The sequence below is a fragment of the Sinocyclocheilus anshuiensis genome, unplaced genomic scaffold (genome assembly GCF_001515605.1).
Source record: "Sinocyclocheilus anshuiensis isolate Anshui unplaced genomic scaffold, SAMN03320099.WGS_v1.1 scaffold144, whole genome shotgun sequence".
Classification (NCBI taxonomy): Eukaryota; Metazoa; Chordata; class Actinopteri; order Cypriniformes; family Cyprinidae; genus Sinocyclocheilus; species Sinocyclocheilus anshuiensis.
In genome coordinates, this window is record NW_015555720.1 from 211749 (window position 1) to 224346 (window position 12598).

At 37.1% G+C, this 12598-nt stretch overlaps 1 protein-coding gene across 1 annotated transcript in view; it reads right to left on the reverse strand.

Annotated features, from left to right (window-relative positions):
* The window catches only part of numbl (NUMB like endocytic adaptor protein), a 55162-nt gene extending 42564 nt beyond the window's left edge, over positions 1-12598 (reverse strand). Inside the window, exon 1 of the mRNA XM_016465568.1 lies at positions 12359-12598. The gene's annotated coding sequence lies outside the window, so the exon portion shown is untranslated. The remainder of the gene's footprint in view (positions 1-12358) is intronic.

A 12598-nucleotide genomic window follows, 5' to 3' on the forward strand; every position in this document is an offset into this window, starting at 1 on the left:
GAGCGAGAGAGAGAGAGAGAGCGAGAGAGAGCGAGAGAGAGCGAGTGCGAGCGAGCGCGCGAGAGAGAGAGAGAGAGAGAGCGAGAGAGACATATCACAATGGAGTCAGCTGTCTTAACCGTGGCTTGTGTACTGCAAACACATACCAGCTTCATCACTGTGTCTGTCACGCGACTCTGTTCCCCTTTCGGGCTCTGTCTTTACATTTATTTTGAAAGATGAAGCTCGCAATTATGGTAAGGGGCGTTACATTTCCGACGAGTGCTTGCGGTGTTCGGCCAATCACAATGCACTGGGTCAGCTGGCCAATCAGAGCAGACTGCGCTTGTCGGAAGGAGGGACTTTGTAGAAAACGAAGCGTTTGAGAGAGGCGGGGCATAGAGGACCTACAATAATGTACAGTATTTGAAAAATAATGTGTTTTTTGAACATTAAAGCATGTCAACATATTCTGTTACACCAAATACACAAAATAATGATCTTTAAAAAAGCATCATATGACCCCTTTAAAAGCCCAATAACACTGTTAAATGTAATCTTTATCAAATTTCAAAATTTCTTACTGTGCATTATAAGGTTATGATGCCAAAATGTACTTGTAGCATTTAAAATTATACATTTTAGTTTTATTATTTAGATTTTAAAAAAAGAGTATAGAATTTATTGGTTATTGGCCATTAAACATAAAAAATTAAATTATCGGCATATCAGTATTGGCTAGAATTCTGCTTCCCTACCTACTTTTGATGACAGCCATGTCACTTTTTCCTTTTGTTTTCAGAGACTATTTGAAATACTCTGTGCTGCAGTTCCATTTTTGAGTGACAGCAATGGCATATGTGCACTTATTTGACCCTGCTGTGATACACAACCAAGGAGAGGAACATCAAAAATGCAAGCCAGTCACTTTGAATTCAGCATGTACTGTTGTTGTCTGCACTGAGGAGAAGGCCATGCTACAAAACCATCTCAAAATAACCCACCTAAATCGAAAATATTCCAGAAATACCACTGAAAACCTTCTGTGGCCTTCAATACTCCAGAATAAGAGGTAACAGACGACTGTTATTTGTGGACTAGATTGATTATGCTTTAGTAGTGGCTTAGCTATAGTGTGCACGCTTTACCCAGAGTACTGGATGACCTTCACTAGGCAGTTACAATGTATTGATGGATTCAAACTGATTCAACAGCAAGAATAGCGCAGCAGCCAGAATGAAGTTAGCATTCCATGCTAGAATGAAATGACTGTTATCTCCACCTCTCAACCAGTCAGTGAAAGTCATTAAGCCATGGAAGCACACCTTACCGTGAGTGTTTTGTCTGGTTGTTAGGAAACAAAACCTTGTGAGAGAAAAGGGGGCCTCTGACTTAACAAAAACTCATTCAAGATGCTTCCTGTAAACTTTCCCCACTTGATAAAAAGCATGAATGGAGTTGGTAGCCATTGACTTCCATGTTATGGAAAAAAAGTACTATGGAAGTTAATGGCTACCGTCAAATGTTTGGTGACCAACATTCTTCAAAATATATTCTGTGTTCAGCAGAAGAAAGAAATTCATACAGGTTTGGAGCAACATGAGAACACACAAATGATGCATTTTAATTTTTGGTTAAGTGTAGAGTTTAGTTTATGGTTAGTTGCTTGTAGTTATGCATGATTCACTATTATTACTATAGTAAATAGTAACAAATAAAATATAAAATAAAATAATGTAAAAAATAACAAATAAATATATATCATCACCACATCAGCTACTGAATTACATTAGATTTTCTTATTGTACATTATAATTTAATGCCTAAATACAAGTGTAGCATTGAAAATGACTGATTTTAAATAGTACAGAATTTTTAATCTTGGCCGCTTATAAGTTACCTTTTCATTTAATTTAGAATTTTTATTTTTATTTTTATTTTATTTTAATGATTTTTAAAATTAATCATTAAAAACACAATGACACTGTTAAATGCAATCTTCTTCAAATCTCAAAATGAATTTCCAATTTACATACAAAACATTATAATGAGGCCTGGCTAAATTAAGCATTTAAAATGACTGATTTTAGATTTTGGTATTTTATTTTATTTTATTCATGTTTTTTTTTTTTACTTTTTTATTACATTTGAATAATCACCCATTTAACAGTTATTGGACATAATATGACAACAATTATCAGCTTATCAGACAGAATTTAAATACCAGAAGTACAATATCCATAGCAGAGACATATGGGTTATTTTAAGGTGTTGTTGTTACAAAGTAATTACAGAAATAAGTATATATGTGCTTGTACTACACGTTTAGGGTTAGCAGTTCAGTTTAAGGTTAGTTGCTTGAAATTTACTGTTATTACTACAGGAAGTACTGTAACTACACCTTAAAATAAAGTGCTACTGACATATGTGAGATTTATATGAGACATATGTAAGCCCTTCATATATGAGATCCGGCACATTCAGGCTGGATTCTTCTAGGTCTAGGTTTTTAAAACTTTAACCAGAAGAGACAGACTAAGAAAACTGGATAAGATATAAAAGGTGTGGCCCAACAAAGACAAGGGTCTGAAGAGGCTGGACGGGTGGGCATACAGGGATTAAAAGCACGGATCACAGATGGCCACCACGTCTCATCTTTCAGAGGGCCCCAGCAAATAATTAGCAGAGGTATGCTGTGCGGCCTTTGTCAGCACGTGCGTCTGTCAAACACGGGCGTGTGTCAGGAACAATGGCTGGACGACAAAAGGACACGGGCCGGCCTCCCCACCACCAATACAAATGCTGTGAATTGCAAGGCACGCGCGAACTGGAACAATAGGGAATGGGACGGGTACTGGGTGGCATCAAGCTGACACAAGGCCCACCCTCAAGGTATCTGGCCAAAAAGCTTCAGCATCAGCATTCTGTCAGACCCCGCTCTGCCGGCCTTAAAAATTGTGTTGCAAACAGTTTTGCGAAAGCGCCTGTGCATATGAGTTGTGAATGCATATGGAAGCGGGGGTTAATTCGGTGGAAGGGAGGTCACGCCAAAAGAAAGGAACATAAAAAGATCCTAACAGTTGGGACAGATCTACAGGGATACAATGGAGTCGGAGTGGGGGAGGGGGAGTGGCAGAAGAGAAATGGGACAGGGGGGGAAAAAAGATGGGTAGACGGACCACCTTTCTAGAAGCCTGACAGGGGTCCTTTGTTATGGCAGCTGGTTGCAGGTAGGTCAGACCAGCTGTGCTTCCACTGACCCCCTCCCCCCGTCCCGGTCCGCTCCCTGACCAAACACAGCCAGCTGTATAGGGGAGGAGTTAGGGGTTTTCAACGAGTTTGGGGGAGGGTGTCCACACAGTGTCCAAATCTTAGGACCCTACATGACTCACATCCAGTGTTTTACACTAAATGGCTCTGGACCCTAAAGCATTCAGACTCTAAAGTAGTGGTAGATAGTGACAAGCCAATATATCATTTTGAGATATTGAGTATTGATAAAGGTGTTTAATTGGCCAAATAACAAAGGTGGTCATTTCCCCTAGTATTTCAAGACTTGTCCATATATAGTGCACATTTGATATTGATATTCTTCTTGATTTACAAAAAATAAATTATATATATATATATATATATATATATATATATATATGTTTATTTATAACATTATATTAGGAGGGTAGGAGGTGCGTCACGTGTCCGATGCCTTTGGTCACCCCCTCTCTGAAGAGCAGCTTGGCTCCCACGCGCAAGTACTCAGGATGCTTTAAGAATCTGAAACACACTACGGCTCTCTCACCTGTCCGCAGCTCCTCCTAGAGGACAAACACACACATTTTTCTGTGATGATACACTTTTCAAAATAAAGGTTCCAAAATTGAATTATTTTTGTTTCCCAAATAACCTTTCATGGAACATTTAGTTAAAAAACAATTTGGGTTAGTTCACCCAAAAATGAAAATTCTGTCATTAATTACTCACCCTCATGTTGTTCCAAACCCGCAAGATATTCATTCATCTTCGGAACACAAAATTAAGATATTTTTGATAAAATCTAAGAGCTTTCTATAGACAACAACTGAACTACCACGTGATGTTCAAGGCCCAGAAAGGTAGTAAGGACATCGTTAAAATAGTCCATGTGACATCAGTGGTTCAACCTTTATTTTATGAAGCTACGAAAATACTTTTTGTGCACAAAGAAAAAAAAATGACTTAATTGAATGATTTCTTCTCTTCCGGGTCAGTCTCCGCTGCCAATCACACGAGTACCATGACGCGGTAGTTGCGCTGCTGTCTATGCCGGGTCAGAAAGCTCTTGGATTTCATCAAAAATATCTTAATTTGCTTTTCCGAAGATGAACGAATGTCTTATGATGGGTTTGGAATGAAATGAGGGTGAGTAATTAATGACAGAATTTTCATTTTTGGGTGAACTATCCCTTTAAGTCAGCGTTAAATGACGGCAAAGGTAATCTAAATGCAAAAAGATGGCAATGGACAGTAAATGTCATATATATATATAAATCTTTATATTATTGGCACATAACCAGTATAGTAGACGTATTTCATTATTACCATCGGCCGTTAAGAAAAAACTTATTGGTGGACAACTAGTCAACCCAACTTTTAACAAACCTGAATACCAAAAAAAAAAACAGAAAGTTCACAAGACACTATTATGAGAGAAAACACATTTGATTTATGGTGGTCTATGATGTGTAAAAGGCTCTTATGCTATGCATTGCCCCCTCTAAGACCATCTGCTTTAAATCCATAATGCGTATTACCTAGACATGTTTCTTTTTATTTTAGCATTAAAAGCTGTTAAAACATGTACAAAGTGAAACTATTGATCCCAGTATCTATGTACACGCAGTCTGCTCGTGAACTCATGGCTATACTCACTGCTTGCAAAGGCTGTGCATTTTCAGGAAAGGCTTGGCTCCATTGATAGACACATCTCACTTAACCATCTAGAGTCTGCAGAGGTCTTCTTATGGTTTATAAGAACACCATAATGGAAGCTAAAGTGGCCATAGACAGAGCAGAAAGACATTGTAGAGGTCCCGTAAAACTGCAGTGAACCATATTCACTATATTATTCAAAAACAGTTCCAGTAGAGATCTTATTACACTACATCATGTTTCCAGACATCTGCAATCACAGCCTGCGGGCACCATTTCACAATGGATATATTTGCAAGTGCAGTCTGCACTGTGGATTGCTAATGAGTACTTGAGCTTGAGGTGCACTCATGATATGAACAAACCAAAAAGACCCTATTAAGAATATTTATATTTTAGACCTTGAATTTGAGGTCTGCCTGTGTCTCTTTGAAAATGTTAACTGAAATGGTACTCAAGACTCACAAAATGCACAAAGAAAAAATCTGAGTGGAGACTTCAATTCCATCAAAAAGAAAATTTTAACCACTAAAATCTCCAATGGTAAATGACTTTAAACTGAACGAATTCTGTTCATGATCTAACTACAACATATTAGTCACAAACTTAAACTACAACACTGGCAAACAAATAAGCAAACACATTCACAAAAGCAAAGCATGTTGGATGACAAAATGTTATGCTTATTTATTGTTGGGGATGATTTTAAGATCATTTGTGAGGGCAACCAAGACATAAATACTATGGATGGGCATTTAATGTGATTTTGTAGTATATTGAACACATAAAAAAAAACATTTTACTCAAAAAGTAAGTCTTAAACGTATATGAAACATACACAGTGCTTCACTTAGCATTACACAACCTCAACAGATTAAACTGGATTCCACAACTATATGAAAAATACATATATATATAAAAAATGTAAATAAATAAAGTTAAGACTACATAATAACAATTCAATTTGTCATTTGCCCTTACCCTGGAGCCTACACAGAAAAGTAGACTGCTAGCATACAGGCTAATGAATGCTAAAAACAATATATAGATAGACCATATAAAGAGCATGTTTTAACTTCATAAACAAAAACCATACTAACGCTTTGGTGAATGTCAACATCTTTAACTTGCAAGGACACACAGATACAGATTTGCTGTAAGACACTGTAGTACTTCACATCTTCTTTCCAACTTTAAAGAAGATCAAATTTAAAATCATTCCCACTCATCTTGGCTAGATTCACTATTATCCTCACTGAAGCACTGGCTCAGCATTCTGTCTATCATCTGCCTTTTCCAAACACACAGGTGACGTGTGTTTCATTGTACAGCATGCAAAGCAAATTTTGTACATTTTAAATACCCTGCTGAAGGAAAAAAACAGCTTAAACCAGCCTAAGCTAGAATACTAGACTTATTGAATACTTATCCATAATGCATTTGGGCTTATTGTATTTGACAAAGAGCTTGTGAATTGTACTTTTCTAAATAACAGGCTAGTAATAGTAGTGGTACTACTAGTAGCAGTAGTAGTAATAACTAAATGGTGAAAAGGGTCTGGACATTTACCTCAACAATTCAGCCTCTTTTTACAATGCTGAACACAAATTGCATCTATTCACAAAAGCCTCTTTAGAAATTATAATACACAAGATCACATATATTTCATATACTTCTAATCTGACTAATGAGTGCACTGCACTCATAGGCAGGTTTTCTTGTTCAGACAATTCTTTATGGAATTTAATATGTTTATTTTCTAGCCTCACTCAAGCCGATGAAAAAGTGAAAGTGATTGAGATCACTACACCAAGATAGCGAGCAAGTGCTGCAATAATAGATGAGATGGGCTCCGCACAAGCAGTATTGATCGAGGGCAGGAGGCTAAATAGAAAACAGGATAGAAAGATGTGATTTAGCATACGGTGGAAGAAAAGAAGAAACCCAACTTTCTCCAGGTAATACAAGTGTTTCACGACACTAGTGTCCATCTTGGCTACTGCAAAACATAGTATCTTTTTTTATTTTGTAATGTAGATGTTCTATTTCATTTTTGGACATGTGGATCTTCGCAACTTTGCCGTCGCACTTCACTGTCTGGGTTTGACAACAAAATTCTTCCCTGAGAAGTTTACATGAACTATGCTTACATAAAATCAAACTTTCCATAAACTCCTTCCTGACACTTTAGTCAGTGGTTTGTGGGAATGGTATTGGTGACACATGAAAGGATATTAAAATTGGTCAAAAAGAGAACAGCCACAAAAAAATACAACTTGACCTCAACAACCGTCATGCGTGATCTGATCTCAAGTGGTCAGACGAGACAGAGCTCCATTTACCACGATGACCACTTGAATCAGTTGTGATCAATGGATGGGTCTCTGATTTTGATGCCAGTGTGCTGCCTGCTACACATTGATAAAGCTCACATCAAACGCTCAGCATTATTAGAAGCATCCATTCTCCATGGAGCACCATTCTCACTTTTATTTTCATTTTTGGGCTGAAATACACCATAATGTGTAGTTATTTGTTTCCTCCAACTCTTCCTCCTCCCTCTCATTCCAGCAGGATCCTCAGTTATAGATGAGAGGATCTACAACATCTGTTCAACAGCTGAAGGCTTCTGACAGATGTTTGGATAGGGGAGGATTGGAAACGGGGGAATGTCAGGATAGGCAAAGAAGGAAAAGCATCCACGCCCTCCATCATTTGTCTATGTTAGCATTAGGCATGAGTCACAGCAATTACACTGAAGGGCTGGAGCTGCACAAACCGTGGCAGCAGACTTTACCCGAGTCACAGACATGTGATATTTTTACCCTTTCAGATGAGTATTTGTGGAAAGTCCAAAGAAATCGAAATGTCTTGGCAATCGAGGTGCATGCCGACTTTTGCTGTGATCTCGGTTGCTTAAAACGATATTAAAATACTTTTCTATTCCAGCTGAATGCACAGAGAAATACACAGTATAAGAATCTAGTGACTAATTCATTTCCACAGTGTAAACACTGTGACTCTGCAACACTTTCAACATTGCTATGACAAAAGCAACATTAACTCAACCAGTAATGTGAGTATGGGGAGTGACTATCAGTTTGTCCAAGCAATGAAGCACAGGGAATGTGTTGGATGGAATTTAACCCAGTCTCCTTTAAACCCCAAAGAAAATCTTTAACAAGCTAAATTACTAGTTTAACGTAGCGATTAACTAGTCAACCTGCTAGCTTAAAGGAATAGTTCACCCCAAAAATGGAAAGTTTATTACAAACACATATACAAGATGATGTTTTTATCAGCTGTTGGAACTCTCATTAAAGTGATGTAATGCTAAATTTCTCCAAATTTGTTTCAATGAATAAACAAACTCCTCTACATTTTGGAGTACATTTTCAGCAAATTTTAGAAAGCAGATACAATTTAGAAAGCAGAAAATTCAGTGTATGAAGAAGAAAAATCCCTGTATTAGTTTTTGTCTAGTCATATTTATATCGCCTAATCGAGTTAAGCAATATCATGAGGGAGGGTGCTGTTTTTCCCAATATCAGCATGATTACAAATGTGTTCAATGAACAAGAATTTAACACTGTAATTCAGTTAAATATATTTTTAACTGAATATTGTTGTTTTTGCCAAAAAATTATGTTAATGTTGTGCATCTCTGAGCAACATTCAGTGGTGGTTTTTTACTAAATGAATCCATGTTTTTTAACCAATTGGGTGAGTCAATGATTCAATAAGTCATTAATAACGACTTTTGATTAGACATTACAAACACCTATAAATGTCCATTCAGTCCACAGCTGACATTGCCAGTTAGGATAGCATTGTATCCTCTATATGCAATTTTTAACACATTGCACAACAGCTAAGCAAACTAAAACTCTTGAATTGTATACTGATAATCTTCCAAAAAAGTGTGACAAACTGACACATTTCTAAAAAAGAGTTTATAATGGTTTCTGTGCCCCTGGTGTTTGAGGTACTTCATGGAAACAGTATTTTGCAGTTCCATTTGGTGCCATTAATGGTGCATAAATTACACACTGCTGCTTTAAGTGAACAAAGCATCATCAAAAAATCATCTCTTTTAAATTAGACCTAAATTTGATTATCTAAGACTTCCGTTCTGTAACACAGCACAGTTAACAGCATGAACTTGCACTGTAGGGCGTGAAGTATGCTTTGCATATCTTCATATCGTAGTATCTTTGTTGCATTGCTTTTAGGTGTTCTGGATAGAATTAAAGGCTAACAGACAGCAACATCTGCAAAAGAAAAAAAAGTGTCTTGCTGTTTGAGATGTGGATGCTAAAAAGAACAAAGGCAGTAGTCTGCTTCATATATGAAGGGTGCCTCACCACCGCAATCCATAGCGAATTTCATTTCTTAATTACGGTGTCCCTGACTTTGAAGTTGTGCCACACAGGGGAGCTCTCTGAGGCACAACCAGAGAGATGCTACTATGTTTATCCATCTTCTGTTTCTCTATCCCTGTTGCTCTCGCCCTCTCACTCTCACTTTTTCCCTTATATAAACACAAGACTGCTGCAGATGCTTTACAAGAGCTCATGCTTTGTGTATGAGTATACAAAGCATGAGCTCTTGTAAAGCATCTGCAGCAGTTCTGTTTATTACTGAAACAAGCTGCTCTATTCTTACCGTGTTCAGCTCCACCTCCTTCCGTCATGCAGTTTAATTCTATCTGACTGAGTTTGTCATCGTCATTTACTCATCATGTAGTAAACAGTATAAAGAAGGACAGTTACTCAGTTATCTACAAATAAATGGTGATGAAGGTGCCATAGTGTTTAGGGTCAACATGAAACCTATTTTATGTGTATAATGCAATCAGATTTCCTTACCTTCAACAAGTGAACTTGAAAGATTAAATGGAGTCTACAAGTCTAGATCTACAGTACATTTTGCACTCCTTAATTCAATAGAAACTTTTTGATCCTAGACAGATTCCTTTGCAGAATCCTGACACATTGCCAAGCATCACTAAATTACCCATTATGAGCACTAGGAAGAGAAAGAGCTTTATCACTCTGTCACTTGAGATCTCACTGTAATGTGTGGACTGTGAAGTGTGGTCATACATAATGTAAAGTCATGTACTAGAGGATGTGTTACGATATTTTTAATGCAGAGGAAAAAGGTCTACAAGCAAGTGTTCAAACGTGTGCATGGCGTGTGAAAGCCAACCTTCGAAATTGAGCTAAACTACTCTGATTTTCACAGCTGAATGCCATGCACACTTTAATGTGATTACTTTGAATGACTCCAGGATTTTCCACACAAATGTAGATGAAACTGGAAGAGTCATTTTTTCCGAAGTTATGCCTGTTCAGACATTTTTTTTTTCCTGGCAAATGAATACCATGGAATTTTATTATATACCATAATACAGAATGATATTCCGTATATTGCAAATTAAAGCCTATTCATTTTGTAAAGAAAGCCATAAAATGTAATGACAAATACTATATAGATTTGCTAAATATACTTTTTTTTTTTTTTGGTGGAGCCAGTGCAAATAAATACATTTCAAAAATAACCAAATATCTTAACTGTAGGACAGCGCATGCTGAGGTACAATGTGGACCAAGAGCTGATCATTTCATTTTATACATTATGAAAGCGAGGTAATGAGATAAGCCACAAGCCTTGTCAAATATGAGACATGACAGTAAATAAACCAAATCACAAAGACACAAATCGCTCTACACAATTCGCCCATTGCAACTGAAGAATGGCTCAGCAAAAAACGGAAATGGCTTTTTCCAAGCAACCGCTCTCTATATGGCGTAGAATTGTAGTCCATTGTTTAGAAGTCACACCCTTATTATTACAAAGGAAATTACATCCTCCTCCAGTGCCACAGCTTAGCTGGCAGCCGTCTGATTGCCCTTTGCCCCTACGCTATTGTAGTTTCAGCTGCTGTGTCCTCTTGTTCATCCATCTGGATAACAATGGGGCGCACACTTACACCACAGACAAGCAGAACAGACGGTACCCACTCTGGAAAGTTAAAAAACCCCATTCAGCTGTTATGGATGTCCAATACCAACAGTCAGTGTGACAGATGATTAAATAGTGCAACTCAGAAAAGAAAAGTTGCTTACAGAGGTACTTACAGTTTTTTTATGTGAATTACATTCAAATCAGCCCAAAAACACTGGACCCTCGGGGGATGAAAAGAAAAACAGATTCATAATCTTGAACAAAATGTATTTGACTCTAGCAAGCCCATAGGCTTGAATTTGGGTTTATTAGCACAAGTACATAACCAAAGGATAGTAGATAGTAATTTGAATGGTCAGATCAGATCATGTAAAAAGTTCCAACAATTGAAAATATGTTTAAGTTTAACTGCTACCTTCAATTTTGAGTAAAATCAAATCAACCTGGAACCTTTCTACCACTTTGATTTTAATTACTGATGTAGACGGCATAGAAATGTCAGAAAATTACTGTAACAAGTTAAATGGATATAAACAAAAATGTTATGATGAAAATGCCGATGTCTTAGTTTAATTTGGGCAAAACACACTAGACTTCAAATATCTAAAGATTTAGTTCATCCAAATATGACAATTTCGCCACCATTGTGTATGTATATATTCTTTTTCTGTGAAGGTCTTTTGTGAAAGGTCTCTGTTTTTTCCATATAATAAAAGTCAGCGAGGTGAAGTGTGGTTTTGGACCCTTATTGACTTTGATTGTATGGACTTTGTTTCTGTGTTTCAAATATTGTTTGACCTAAAGCAAATTCCACAAAATACAAATTATATCCATAATCCCATTCTACCATCACAATTTTAACAATCCATTTATGACTGCAGCTAAAGAGAAGCATCTAAGGGAAACATATCTTACCTATTCTATTTCTTATCACTCTGTGCTCATTATAATGTTGGTAATATTGATACATACAGAGCATCTGTACACTGCAGTCCTGTACTCATACCATATTTCAGTGAGGGCTCTGACAAACTCCTCAGTGTAAGGCCTAACCATTATGGATCAATAAGAGTCATCTAATTATTGATGAGAGGCTATTTGTAAAGCGTTCTCTAATAAAGACATAATATCACTCTTATAGTATTACATAATTTTACACTAGATTGTTATTTTTACATCTTTCTTATAGGTGGTGTTTTATGATGCTGTGTGTTTAGAAACATCTGGACTCAATCGCACTGACATTCTTGTATATCCAGAAAAGCAAGTCTTGATGGATGTCAGTGGTTAATTAATTGTTCGCCCCATCATATTTCCATAGCTCTAATGGAATAACTCCATCATTATTGTTGTTGAACAAATACCTGCATGTTTTAGCATAGATATGGACCTGAAGAAACCATATAGACGTGCAACTCCAACCACTTCAGTTTTATTGTATGATATCCTAAGACTATAAATAATGCATGTTAAATGAGAGCAGATTGCCATTGGGACTTACCGAATAGAAGGATACTACAATGAGTGTCCGTGCCGCCTTTTGTGTAATCCACAGAAAATATGGGGAAAAAATAACTTCAGATTATTCTACATCAGAATTTCTCGCCAAACTGACGCTCGATTAGATGCACGTGGACAGAAGCGCTTCAGATGGTCGTAAATTTTGAAAACGGCCGTGAGAAATGGACGGATTTTTGATAATCTCTGCGTTTGTTATTCACTGAGCAGCAGCCACTGGCGC